We start from the raw sequence: 13,742 nt of genomic DNA on the forward strand, positions 1-13,742 counted from the left end.
GCGACGATGTTAATTGGTCTTACGACGCAACCAAGGATAGTGCGGAATTCTCAGAAACAAACAAACAATGGGTTGCTATGGAAACGGTTTATTTTTTAAATAACTTGTTTCCGCCTCCACTGAGTATTTGTGTCGCGTCATCGATACCCTGAGATCACCGGAGTATTCATGACGATAATCGATGGAATTGAGACGGCACGGCGAGCAACGGCAGCTTGTGTGATGTCCGTGCACGATTGGACGGTGTATAAATATGGAAGGCTTGTCTGGGTGTGGTCGTTCGATGAAGGAAGGACGGCTCGAGTGATCGCCTCCCGAGTTCTGGTACGAGGGGCGCCGCATCGCGGAGCACGCAGTCCTTGCGATGCGGACGTAAAGCCGGCTGTCTCGCATGTAGTTAGGTCGTGAAAGTTAAATCTCTCACTGGGAAGGTGGCGAAGAGTGAGGGGGGAGGGGAGAGGGGGAGGGGTTGGAGGGGGAGGGGAGGGAGGAGGGGTTGGAGGGGGAGGGGAGGGGAGGGTTGGAGGGGAGGGGGAGGGGTTGGAGGGGAGGGGAGGGGTTGGAGGGGGAGGGGAGGGGTTGGAGGGGGAGGGGAGGGGTTGGAGGGGGAGGGGAGGGGAGGGGGAGGGGTTGGAGGGGGAGGGTTGGAGGGGAGGGGGAGGGGAGGGGGAGGGGTTGGAGGGGAGGGGGAGGGGAGGGGGAAGGGGAGGGGTTGGAGGGGGAGGGGAGGGTTGGAGGGGAGGGGAGGGTTTGGAGGGGAGGGGGAGGGGTTGGAGGGGGAGGGGAGGGGTTGGAGGGGAGGGGAGGGGTTGGAGGGGAGGGGGAGGGGAGGGGGAGGGGTTGGAGGGGGAGGGGAGGGGAGGGGTTGGAGGAGGGGTTGGAGGGGAGGGGTTGGAGGGGAGGGGGAGGATTGGAGGGGAGGGGGAGGGGTTGGAGGGGAGGGGAGGGTTGGAGGGGAGGGGGAGGGTTGGAGGGGAGGGGTTGGAGGGGAGGGGGAGGGTTGGAGGGGAGGGTTGGAGGGGAGGGGGAGGGGTTGGAGGAGGGGTTGGAGGGGGAGGGGAGGGGTTGGAGGGGGAGGGGAGGGGTTGGAGGGGAGGGGGAGGGGTTGGAGGGGAGAGGGGGAGGGGTTGGAGGGGAGAGGGGAGGGGTTGGAGGGGAAAGGGGAGGGGTTGGAGGGGAGGGGTTGGAGGGGAGGGGAGGGGTTGGAGGGGGAGGGGAGGGTTGGAGGGGAGGGGAGGGGTTGGAGGGGAGGGGAGGGTTGGAGGGGGAGGGGAGGGTTGGAGGGGAGGGGTTGGAGGGGAGGGGGAGGGTTGGAGGGGAGGGGTTGGAGGGGAGGGGTTGGAGGGGAGGGGGAGGGGTTGGAGGGGAGGGTTGGAGGGGAGGGGAGGGGTTGGAGGGGAGGGGGAGGGGTTGGAGGGGAGGGGAGGGGTTGGAGGGGAGAGGGGGAGGGGTTGGAGGGGAGAGGGGAGGGGTTGGAGGGGAAAGGGGAGGGGTTGGAGGGGGAGGGGTTGGAGGGGAGGGGTTGGAGGGAGGGGTTGGAGGGGGAGGGGGAGGGTTTGGAGGGGGAGGGGAGGGGGAGGGTTTGGAGGAGGGGTTGGAGGGGAGGGGTTGGAGGGGGAGGGGGAGGGGAGGGGAGGGGTTGGAGGAGGGGTTGGTGGGGGAGGGGTTGGAGGGGGAGGGGTTGGAGGGGAGGGGTTGGAGGGGGAGGGGAGGGTTTGGAGGGGAGGGGTTGGAGGGGAGGGGTTGGAGGGGAGGGGTTGGAGGGGGAGGGGAGAGGTTGGAGGAGGAGGGGAGGGGTTGGAGGGGAGGGGTTGGAGGGGGAGGGGAGAGGTTGGAGGAGGAGGGGAGGGTTGGAGGGGAGGGGAGGGGTTGGAGGGGAGGGGAGGGGTTGGAGGGGAGGGGGAGGGGTTGGAGGGGAGGGGAGGGGTTGGAGGGGGAGGGGAGGGGTTGGAGGGGAGGGAGGGAGGGGTTGGAGGGGAGGGAGGGAGGGGTTGGGAGGGAGGGGTTGGAGGGGAGGGAGGGAGGGGTTGGAGGGGAGGGAGGGAGGGGGAAAGAGGAGGGAGAGAGAGGGGTGGGGGAAAGAGGAGGGAGAGAAAGGGGTGGGGGAAAGAGGAGGGAGAGAGAGGGGTGGGGGAAAGAGGAGGGAGAGAGAGGGGTGGGGGAAAGAGGAGGGAGAGAGAGGGGTGGGGGAAAGAGGAGGGAGAGAGAGGGGTGGGGGAAAGAGGGGCGAGAGAGAGAGAGGGGTGGGGGAGAGTGAGGAGGTAGAGGGGGGAAAGAGAGGAGGGGGAGGGAGGTGGAAAGAGAGAGGAGGTAGGGGGAAAGAGAGAGGAGGGAGGGGTTGGGAGGGAAGGTAGACGTGCTGTGAAGTGTTAACTACGATTCATAATGTTTCATCAAATGATTCTGCACAGTATAACAGTGAAGAGAGAAACAAAATAATGTCTGTAATCCATTTTCTACCAGTCATGCGAAAAACACCACCCAGAGATCAACACCGCCCAGACGTGTCTGAGGCCAAGCCACCCAGACACAAATGCCCATCCGGACACATCCGGAGACAAACGCCCGTCCGGACACAAACACCACCCGGAGACAAACTCCCATCCGGACATAAACACCACCCGGACATAAACACTGCCTGGATACTTTCGGAGGCAAACACCGCCCGGACGTGTCCAGAGCCAAGCTGTCTGGAGACAAACTCCTGTCCGGACATAAACACCGCCCAGACACGTCCGGAGACCAATTTCCATCCATACATGTCTGGACATAAATACCATCCAGACACGTCCCTAACAGCTTGACTGCTGGGTAGCTATCATTTCTTGGAAGCGTGGCTGCGCTGCTGATGCCGTGCCCCTCCACCAGTACACTGGTACTCATTTCACTGATCTTAGAAGGATGACAGGCTGAGTCAACCCCACCTGGTGTTAATTCAGAGGAAAACGGGGCTCGAACTCAGGACCCTAAGATCCCAAGCAGGCCACCCTAACCAATAAGCCAACACCAAGCTTGTTACTCAAGAGTGAAAAATCACTTTAAAAATTCTCCAATCCAGATGTGGATTCAGATCTTCACCAAAATCGAATCAATTCTCACTTGTTACACACACGCCCAACCTACCCACCAAGTTTCGTCCAAATCCATCCACAACTTTTTGAGATATTTTGTTCACAAACAAACAAAGACAGACAGACGGGGTGAAAACAACCTCCATCCACCTTCGGTGGTGGAGGTAATAAAATTCACCAATTCTGGATTTCAATTCACCTGCCCATAAGGACTGGTTCTTCACTAGTATGTATTGTAAAAACCTTAACCCTATCAGTGAATGGATTTCAAAGGAGGAAAAAGTCGTTGGTGGTTGAATTCAGTGACTTGATATGCAAATGCAAATTATCTTCAAATTTCAAGTCAATCAGATGAAAATTGAGGATTTTACAAAATTGGCCTATGTTGACCTCAAAAGATTGACCGCTACATCACATGGTCATGTAACATGTGGTAACGTTTCAATTTCATCCGCTGAACGGTTTTCGATGTTTGCCCTTAACATGATGCAGACACGACGTACGACGTATTGAGCGATTGAAATAGAAAATTATCCAACTTAAACAAATATATAAAATTTCAAGAATTTTGTTTTGCCTAAAACACCGCTCGGCACTCACTGATGAGCCTCTGACAGTTTGATGAAGATCTGCTTGGTAATCTCTAAGAAAAATGATGACACACACACACACACACACACACACACACACACACACACACACACACACACACACACACACACACACACACACACACACACACACACACACACACACACACACACACACACACACACACACACTTCTCTGTTAGTCGGCCTATAGATAGATAGTATAGATGGTTTCACATATTTGCCTGCATTGTGTAATTCTCTCTTATTTGGTCTAATTTGCCACTTTCTTCTGATTTTTCTATTAATTGATTTATTTTCTGAACACGTGCTCTACCTTCCTCCAACCTTCCCACAAATTCTCTTTCCATGCATCAAATTTTCCTTCTCATACTTCCTTTTGTTCCCTGATCTCATTCTTTACCTTGTGTGTACATTGAAATAACCAACCCTTCTAACTTTTGGAGCACAAAGTAACAATGCACTTCAAGGAATGTTGGTTGTCGTTCGTATCCGAAGAAGAACGTTGACTTGAAACAAGTTTTTATGCTGCAGAAGCTGCTGCCCCTGACAGCAACCATACTCGAAGATGGTGAACAGTGTAACCCGGTGTCAAAACCCTCCAGAAAGACCACCAGTGGACTTTAGGGTGAGGGTGCAGCAGGTGCAGTGGTGACTTTAAAATTTTTTAAGTGAAGAATCACTTTAATAATTCTCAGATCAGGATCGGAATGTCACCAAAATCTAATCAATTCTTCGTTGTCGTACACCCATCCTGTCCACAAAGTTTCGTCCAAATCCATCCACAACCTTTTTAGATATCGTGCTCACAGACAAACAGACAAACAGAGGTGAAAAAACCTCCATCCACCTTCGGTGGAGGAGGTAACGAGAGCGAAGTCGATGGCAGCCCATTGCTAATCCCCACGCTTCCCACCTCAAGCAAAGTTGAAAGATTCCAAAAACTTCCACCAATAATGACTCCATTTCAGTTTGATTGACAATTTTTTTTCACGTTTTAAACCCTGTGACTCAAATTCCCCCCCCCCCCCCCGGGCATGAACTAGGTGTCAAATACAAAAAAAAAGAAAAAAGATCCTTAAATATTTCATGATGCATTACATTTGACCTAAACTTTTGTTTATAAAACGTAATGTATATAGATTGATAAGTTATAAGGGAGTTTTAGTTGATGGTGTTGGTAACCAATGCCCATTTGTCGTGTGTTTCTCCTTTCGTGCATGTGCTGAAAAACACCCCTAATGTTGATTGCACACAAAAAGTTTCATTCAACAAGTTTTAAAATGTGCCTGGAATTGCAATTACCCAGGTGGTGGGGCTAACATGATACTGCTCTTGCACATTCTTACCATTTGGTGATCATATGGACCAAGTTTGGTGAATTTCTCGAGTTTCGTGAATTTCTGGACAACCGTTTAGGCTTCGGGGGAGATAGCGTGATGGACAGACGATAGAGACAGCTGCAGTCGATTACAATATCCCCCCGTTTTTTCAAAAAGTGTGGGGATAAATATTACTTGCATCTCATCATATCCTGTAGTTCACAAGAAGTTGTGTAAGCTCAACCGGAACAAAACAAGTGTTCTTTGTGTGTTGTTTTGTGTACTTTGTTATCGTGATTTGTTTCAGGGCCTGTGGAACTGTACTTATAAAGCTGTAATTGTGTTCATAACAGTTTTAGCGGGTATTGAGTTAGTTTATTGAAAGAAGCAGGGGGAGGCCTCGTGTTAAGTTTAGCGTTAAGTCAGTTGGAGCCTTGGGAGTATGGGGATAAAAAAGGGTATAAATAGAGACCGAAGGAGAAAGGAAGACGAGTTCATAAAATGTGACAGATGCTCAATGTGGGCCATATCAACAATGGGGGAAGCAGAGGGTTCTCATTGTTGTAGGAAGTGTGAGGAAATCGTCCACTTGAGGAAGGTTATTACCGGGTTGAAGGAACGCATCGATAATTTGCAGCAAGTAGGAGAATGTGAGAAATTTGTAGATAATAGTTGGTTACGGTTGTGGAGTGAGGTTGCTGAGGATATTGGAAGTGGTGATGGTGCAGTGGATGCAAAATGTGGTGATGGTGCAGTGGGTGCAGGCTGTGGTGACGGTGCAGCGAGTGCAGACTGTGGTGATGGTGCAGCGGGTGCAGGTTGTGTTGACGGTGCAGCGGGTGCAGGCTGTGTTGACGGTGCAGCGGGTGCAGGCTGTGGTGACGATACAGGCTGTGGTGAAGTTGCGCTGGGTGCAGGCAGTGGTGTCGGTGGTGAAATAGAAATTGGTAGAAATGAGGTATGGGAGACAGTTTTTGTGGGTGATGAGATTATTAAACATGTAGATTCTTCATTCTGCATGAAGGATCGTAAACATATAATTCTGTGCAGTTTTGAAGGAGCAGGATTCCGGGACATTGAAGGAAGGGTAAACGATATTGTATCGGGTCATGGCAGGAAGAAGTTGGTTGTGGTACACCTCAGTAGAGGAATAATGGGGCTTCTGAGGCCTCCATGCAAATGAATGGGGAAAACGGGGTAAAACTCGATGAATTAAACTGTTTCTCCAAATCCAAATAAATCATACACAAATAAATATCAAAAACATACTCCTTGTGGTTTCTGTTATTATATCAAATCAGCTGTTGGTGATGAATACAACAAGTTAGAACTTTATAGAGGAGAAGATGCCTCAGATGAGTTTGTAAGACGATTGGAAAAAGACTATATAAGACGAAGAGAAATAATGGTGAAAACCTATAAACCAATGTCATTAACAAAGGGAGAGAAAAAGGAATTTAGAAAGAACAGTATCTGTCATATTTGTGAGGAGAAAATTGAGGGAGAGGCCAAGGTTAGGGATCACTGTCATCTTACTGGTAAATATAGAGGTCCAGCTCATTCCCGTTGTAATCTTAATTGCAAGCCTCCAAATTTTATTCCTGTCCTTCTTCACAACAACACTCACTATCACACACATCTATTTATAAATGAACTTTCAAAGACATCTGGAGATATTTCTGCCATTCCTAACACAGATCTAAAATACATCTCATTCACAAAAACAATTCATACATCCCCCAGAACCCATATCAGATTTCTTGACACATACAAGTTTATGTCAAGTCCATTATCTAACTTGGTATTAAATATTAAAAACTTCCCGAGTCTTAAATCATATTTCTCAAATCAAGAAGAGATTGATCTATCACAAAAGGGAATATATATGTGTATGACTACATGGATTCATTTGAGAAGTTTAAAGAAACACAACTTCCTTCAAGGGAAAGTTTCTATGGAAAGTTAAATAAAACTCATATTTCCGATGGAGATTATACACAAGCTAAAAAGGTTTGGGAGAAGTTTAATATAAAGAATCTTGGAGAATATCATGATTTGTATCTTAAAACTGATGTATTGTTATTGGTTGATGTGTTTGAAACTTTTAGAACAGTCTGTCATAATAAAAATTCTTATGGATTAGACCCCGTTCACTATTACACAGCCCCCGGTTTGGCTTGGAGTGCGATGTTAAAAATGACAAAACAAAATTTGGAATTAATCAGTGATATAGATATGCTTTTAATGATAGAGAAGGCTAAAAGAGGAGGAATATCTCAAGTTTGTTCCAAGACATTTGCTAAAGCAAATAACAAATATCTTCCTGATTATAATAAGAATGAGGACAACTCTTACCTGATGTATTATGATGCTAACTATTTGTATGGGTGGGCTATGTCTCAATCTTTACCATATGGAAAACTTAAATGGGTTAAAGAAAAACATTATGAAAAAGTTTTACTTGACATTGTAATCTCCTATCAAAAAGAATTGGATGAAGCTGAAGTTGGATATTATTTTGAGGTTGATTTAAAATATCCAGAAGAACTTCATAACAAACGTAAAGACCTCCCTTATGCCCCTGATAAAGAAAGTCCAAGAAAAGAATGGTTAAGTGATTACCAACAGTCATTTAATATAAAAGGTAAATCTCCAGAAAAACTACTTGCAACATTAAATGATAAAGAAAGTTATGTTTTACATCAAAGGAACTTGAGACAATATTTATCTGCTGGGTTGAGAGTGAGAAAAATTCATCGAATTTTGAAATTTAAACAAATTCATTGGTTAAAGAAATATATTGATTTTAACACAAAAAGGAGAACAGAAGCAAAAACAGGCTTCAAAGTTAATTAGTAGACCAAGTTTTGAACGAGCGGAGGTGTTTTCAGAGAATTTTTGTGCTATTCATTTGAAAAAAGAGAGTATTGAAATGGATAAACCTATTTATATAGGAACATCAATTCTTGACTTGTCAAAGTCGTTAATGTATGACTATTACTATAATAATTTAAAATTAAAGTATAAGGATAATGTGTCATTGTTATATATGGATACAGATAGTTTTATATGAGAAATTAAGACAAGTGATGTATATGAGGATATGATCGATAATATTGATATGTATGATACAAGTAATTATAAGTTGGATAGTATGTTGTTTTCATTAAAGAATAAGAAGGTTATTGGTAAGTTTAAGGATGAGTTGGGTGGAAAGGTCATGAGTGAATTTGTTGGTTTGAGATCAAAGTCTTATCCTTTTACGTATATTGATAATAATAACATTGAAAGATGTGATAAGAAGCTAAAGGGAATAAAGAAAAATATAATCAAGGAAACAATAAACTTTAAACATTATTACAACTGTTTAACCTTAAAGAAGGAAGAGTACAGAAAAAAATGAATACAATAAGAAGTTATAAACATCAATTATATACAGAAGAGATAAATAAGAAAGCATTAGGAGCTTTTAATGATAAAATATATATTTTAGAGAATGGAATCAAGAGTATCTCTTATGGTTATAAGTATAAGTGTTAAGGGGTGTCTTTTTACTGATTTATAAATGATAGAACCAAGCAATAACCTAACCAAAGAGTGGAGATGTAATCAGCCTTGGTATTTAAATGGGAAACATCAAATAAGTCTTATTGAAAAAATAACCGGGGTAAAAGTAAATAAAACAAATAAGCGGATAAATTTAATTACAAATAAGTTGGAGGATGTAAAGGAAAAAATAAATATCCTTGAATGGACTGAAAACTTTGATGGTTATCAATTGAACAACGGAAAAACAATTTACTACAATCTCAAAATGATATGTGGATCAGGAGGTGGACAAACAAGAACATTGTATTGAGAGAAGTTTATGATTTTATTTCTGCTCAACAAAGACACAAAAACCAAGAACTAAGTTTTAAAATAATATTTGTGAATATACTCAATGGTGATGAATGTAATCTGAAAATTAATTTATTACCTCGAATAGAACATGGACAAATATTTATTGGATCACTCTGAGTGGAGTGAAAATATAAAAGTAATCAGTAAGGAATGGGGCAGAGATCGATCTCTTCTTTTGACCCCATGGACCGAGAGTCAGAGGGGGTGGGGGGGGTTGGGTTTTTTGGACCCTGAGACAATTTAACATGAGCTTGTATGGGAGAAAATCATTCTCCTGTTTTAACCGAATTAGCCTTGAGTCAGAAAGGTTTCCCCATTCATTTGTATGGGGGGGGGGGGGGGTGAGAGGAATCAGTCTCCTGTTTAGGGGTTTTCGGGGTTTAATTCACAGAGTTTACCCCGTTTTCCCCATTCATTTGCATGGATGCCTCAGAAGCCCCATGATTCCTCTACTCACCTCGGTGCGAATGATGTCGGGTAAGTATACTCAGAGGTTTTGAAAAATAGGTACAGGATACTGGGTAAGCGGCTGAAAGCAAAGGGTTGTGATGTCATGTTTTCTGGGATTCTCTCGAGATTAGGAAACAATAAAGAAATTATGAGCAGAACAATAGACATCAACCAATGGCTGGAAGAATGGTGTTGGGAGGAAGGTTTTACATTTAAGAAGCAGTGGGAATCATTTAGGGGACAAAGGGAGTGTTTCCAGAATGATGGCCAGATATTAAATAGAAAGGGGGCAGCAAGGTTTGCAGTGGGAATTGAGGAAGGAATTCAGGCTTTTTTTTAGGTCAGCGGAGGGTGGGGAAGCTATTAAGGAAGGAACTGATGATGTACTTGTAATGAGTAAGGCCAGGCAGGAAAGTAGAATTTCAGGAAGGGAAAAGTGAAACATATTCTATAATCTATACCAATGCCAGAAGTTTAAATAATAAGATGGAAGAGCTTAAGGCCAAAGTAGATAGCGAGGAGTATGATATAGTTGCAGTGAGTGAGACAAGATTTATGGAGGAGAGTAACTGGAGGACAGGATTAGAAGGCTACAAAGTGTATCAGTGTGATAGGAAGGAGAGAATAGGAGGAGGAGTAGCAATCTGGGTAAAGGAAAACATTGCATCAATAAAAATCTGGGTAAAAGACAGCATTGCATAATTGCAATAAGAAGTTTTTCATCATCAACTTTTACACAAGAACAGTCAGAAGAATTGCCAGGAGCTGAGAGTATCTATCAAGGGCGTGAGGAAGGGCTTTTACAGAGGATCCAGGTTGGAGTGGAGGAAGTAAAACAACAGCTAGGAAATCTAAGAGTAGATAAGGCTCCGGGGCCAGATATTTAATATGCAACCGAGAGTATTGATGGAGGTGGCTGAGCAGGTAAGCGAGATGTTAACGGATATTTTCAATAGCTCACTGGAGTCAGGATGGGTACCAGAGGATTGGAGAGTAGCAAATGTAACACCATTATTTAAGAAAGGATCCAGAGAAGAATTGGAAAACTATAGACGTGTTAGTTTGACTTCAGTTATGAGGAATGTGTTGGAGACATTAGGAACCATTTAAATAAATCTATGCTCATAAATGTCAATGTGAGTGTGTCAATGTGTCACTGTGTCTCCTCCATAACTCCAAAACCATAAAACTGATCAGCCTGAAACTTTGCATGCATACCAAGAAAACTCCAAGGATGTGGAAGAGTGAAAATTGTGTTTGGGTTAATTAAAACACTTCTTTTTTAAAGATAATTAACGGCCTTATTTGACAATATCCTTCATCAGATGATCCTTGGCCACCTCACTCTCTGGGGTCTTCACGTGTTTCCTGGGTAACCTCGCTGGGGTCTGAAGCCGCCATGTTTTTTGGCTTGCTCAACCATACCTTGACTTGGAACAGGCCACAACGATTTCTTAATGATAAAGTTTTTTTTTTCTTCACTTACCTCACTCATTATCAAATGCCTGTTCATCATTGCTATGAATTGTTGTGTACATCGCTTTTGTAAGTACGATCGTTTTCAAATTAGAAGTCTGGAGCAATTTCATGCATTATATGATACGATTTTCCACGATCTAGTCTCACTAACGAATTAAAAAATATCATCAAAATACTATTTCGGTTTTGAGGATCAAATATCGTCTGGATGAAAGTATCGAAATCTGTTGTGAAATCTAATAATTTAAAGAACAAACGAATCTTATAACTAAACTGATATACCTATTTACTTTAAGCAAGCAAGGCGATGTTCCCTCCACCATACATACACAAGAAAATGTGAAATTTCCAAAGCATTAAACTTACCTTTTTCTACTGTTTTGAGAATTATATCGAGTGAACAAAAAATTTAGGAATGTGCCAAAATGAACTGCCATCATTGAGCGATACAATTTAATACATTCACTGCTCGACCTCGTGCCCAATCCCCCAGAGGGACTGCCGAGCCATAGCATCTGCCAGATCTGTGTCGATATTTTCAGAGGTTTTGCAAAATGCTCCACAGAGAATCAAAGCAAATCTGGTGAAAAACTGACGTTCTAAAAGAAAAGTTATAACGTTTGCGGACACCAAACCAATGTACCACGTGATGCTTGCACAGACGAACAGGCAAGATGATGTATTATCTGCAATGTTGATTTCATGGGTGATTGAACTTTACAATGTCTCCAGGGTTGTTCTGCATCAAGCTGCAACTCTTTTGCAGTTAGTCATTATTTGAACGAATTCATTTTATTTAATTAACTGCTGCATGCATGGTGAAGAATGACTTGAAAAGTTAAAGGGATCTCATATGATATACAGTGACAGCCTAGCCAACCGTTCCTTATCAACCATTTAATTGGAGTGCTTGCATGAGTGATTAAGCGATTTGCTGAACGCTTTACAGTCGATAGCGGTCCCACACTTGGTCGTTCGAAGTGAATCGTACACTCACTGTGGACGCTTTTGCCCGCCACGTTATTCAAAGGGAGTGGTTCGTGCTCGGTCGCCCTGAGGGAGTGTTCCATGCTCGGTCGCCCTGAGGGAGTGTTCCATGCTCGGTCGCCCTGAGCGAGTAATCCGTGCTCCGTCGCCTTGAGCGAGTGGTCCGTGCTCTGTCGCCCTGAGCGAGTGGTCCGTGCTCCGTCACCCTGAGCGAGTGGTCCGTCCTCCGTTTCCCTGAGCGAGTTGTGAAATTACACCCGATTTACGAGTCTTTTGCCATATTAATGTGTTTTATGAGTTACCGAGCCAAAATTTTTTCCCACCCGTCACATGAAGCCGTTCATAAAGAATAATCTTCATGAACATATCCCTGAAATATAAATGCAACGTTGTTTTTAGGTGAAAGCTACTCATGGTTTTTGGGTTGTTGCCAATATCATGTGTGTTTGTGTGTGTGTGTGTGTGTGTGTGTGTGTGTGTGTGTGTGTGTGTGTGTGTGTGTGTGTGTGTGTGTGTGTGTGTGTGTGTGTTGTTCATAAAGCATATATCTATATCTTTATCTCTATATCCGGATGGTGTTTGTCTCCAGACGTGTTCGGGCAGTAATTAGCGCTCCACCGCATGTCTGCCTGCCCTTTCTCTCACCTCACACTGTCTTCCCTTCCCCCATGCCTCCTCGATCCACCTCCCTCCTCTCTCCCCACACCCCTCTCTCCCTCTTTCCCCCCTCTTTTTCTCCTTCCCCCTTTCGTATTCCGATCAGCGAAGCGAAGGGTGGTATTTGACAGTACAAACTAATTAAATCAGTCAGCATGGGTTTACCAAAGTTAGTTCCAGTCAAACAAATATTTTAGAGTTCTGTGAGGCAGTGTCTGATTGAGTAGATGAAGGAAAGACAGTGGACATTGTATATCTAGACTTTAAGAATGCATTTGATAAGGTACCACATCGGAGGTTGTTAACCAAAGTGAGGGCTTGTGGAGTGGCTAGTCAGGTAGTTAATTGGAAATGCAAACTGGCTTAGTGACAGGAAGCAAAGAGTGGCTGTGAGTGTGAGGATGTCTTGCTGGGAGGATGTCTTGCTGGGAGGATGCAAGTAGCGGGGTACCTCAGGGATCAGTACTCGGACCATTACTATTCATTATTTACATCAATGATTTGGATAGTGGGGTGAAGAGATGGCTTTTCAAATTTGCGGATGACACGAAGCTTGGAGGTAAGGTGGATAGCAGAGGGGATGGTGATCAGATAGACTAAAGTATTGATACCTGCATAGATTGGGCAAATGATTGGCAGATGTAGTTTAACCTGAGCAAGTGTAAGGTGTTGGGGATGGGAATGAACAATGAAAATCGAGATTACAGGATGCAAGGGGTAATTTTGGAGCATGTCACACACAGGAGAAGGTCACCAGGCAGCTATAGGTAAAGGAAATAGGGTTTTAGGTTGTATTCGGAGGGGGATCATTTATAAATCAAAAGAGGTGGTGTTAACATTGGACAGGAATTTAGTGAGGGCCACATGTAGAATATTGTGTGCAGTTCTGGTCACAATAACTCAGGAAGGACATCGATGCCATCGAGAGGGTTCAGCGCAGGGCTACTACATTGATTCCAGGCCGAGCGAGACTCAGCTATTAGGAGAGGCTGAAGGAGACAGGGCTTTATACATTAGAAAGGAGGTGGTTATGAGGAGATATGATGGAGATGTTGAAGATAATGAAATGTAGAGATAAAATAAGTGCAGATGAATTATTCAACAGAGAAGACAGTGATAGGACCAGAGGCCATAGCTTGAGAGTAAAAAGAGGAGAGTTAAGATGGTAGCAAGGCAGGGGACTTTCACTCAGAGAGTAGTTCATGCAATAAATGGTCTCCCTGGAAAGGTAGTGGCAGCAGAAACAGGAGATACATTTAAAT

The sequence above is a fragment of the Eptatretus burgeri genome, chromosome 3 (assembly GCF_056783735.1).
Source record: "Eptatretus burgeri isolate ZD-2024b chromosome 3, Ebu_testis_v1, whole genome shotgun sequence".
Taxonomy (NCBI): domain Eukaryota; kingdom Metazoa; phylum Chordata; class Myxini; order Myxiniformes; family Myxinidae; genus Eptatretus; species Eptatretus burgeri.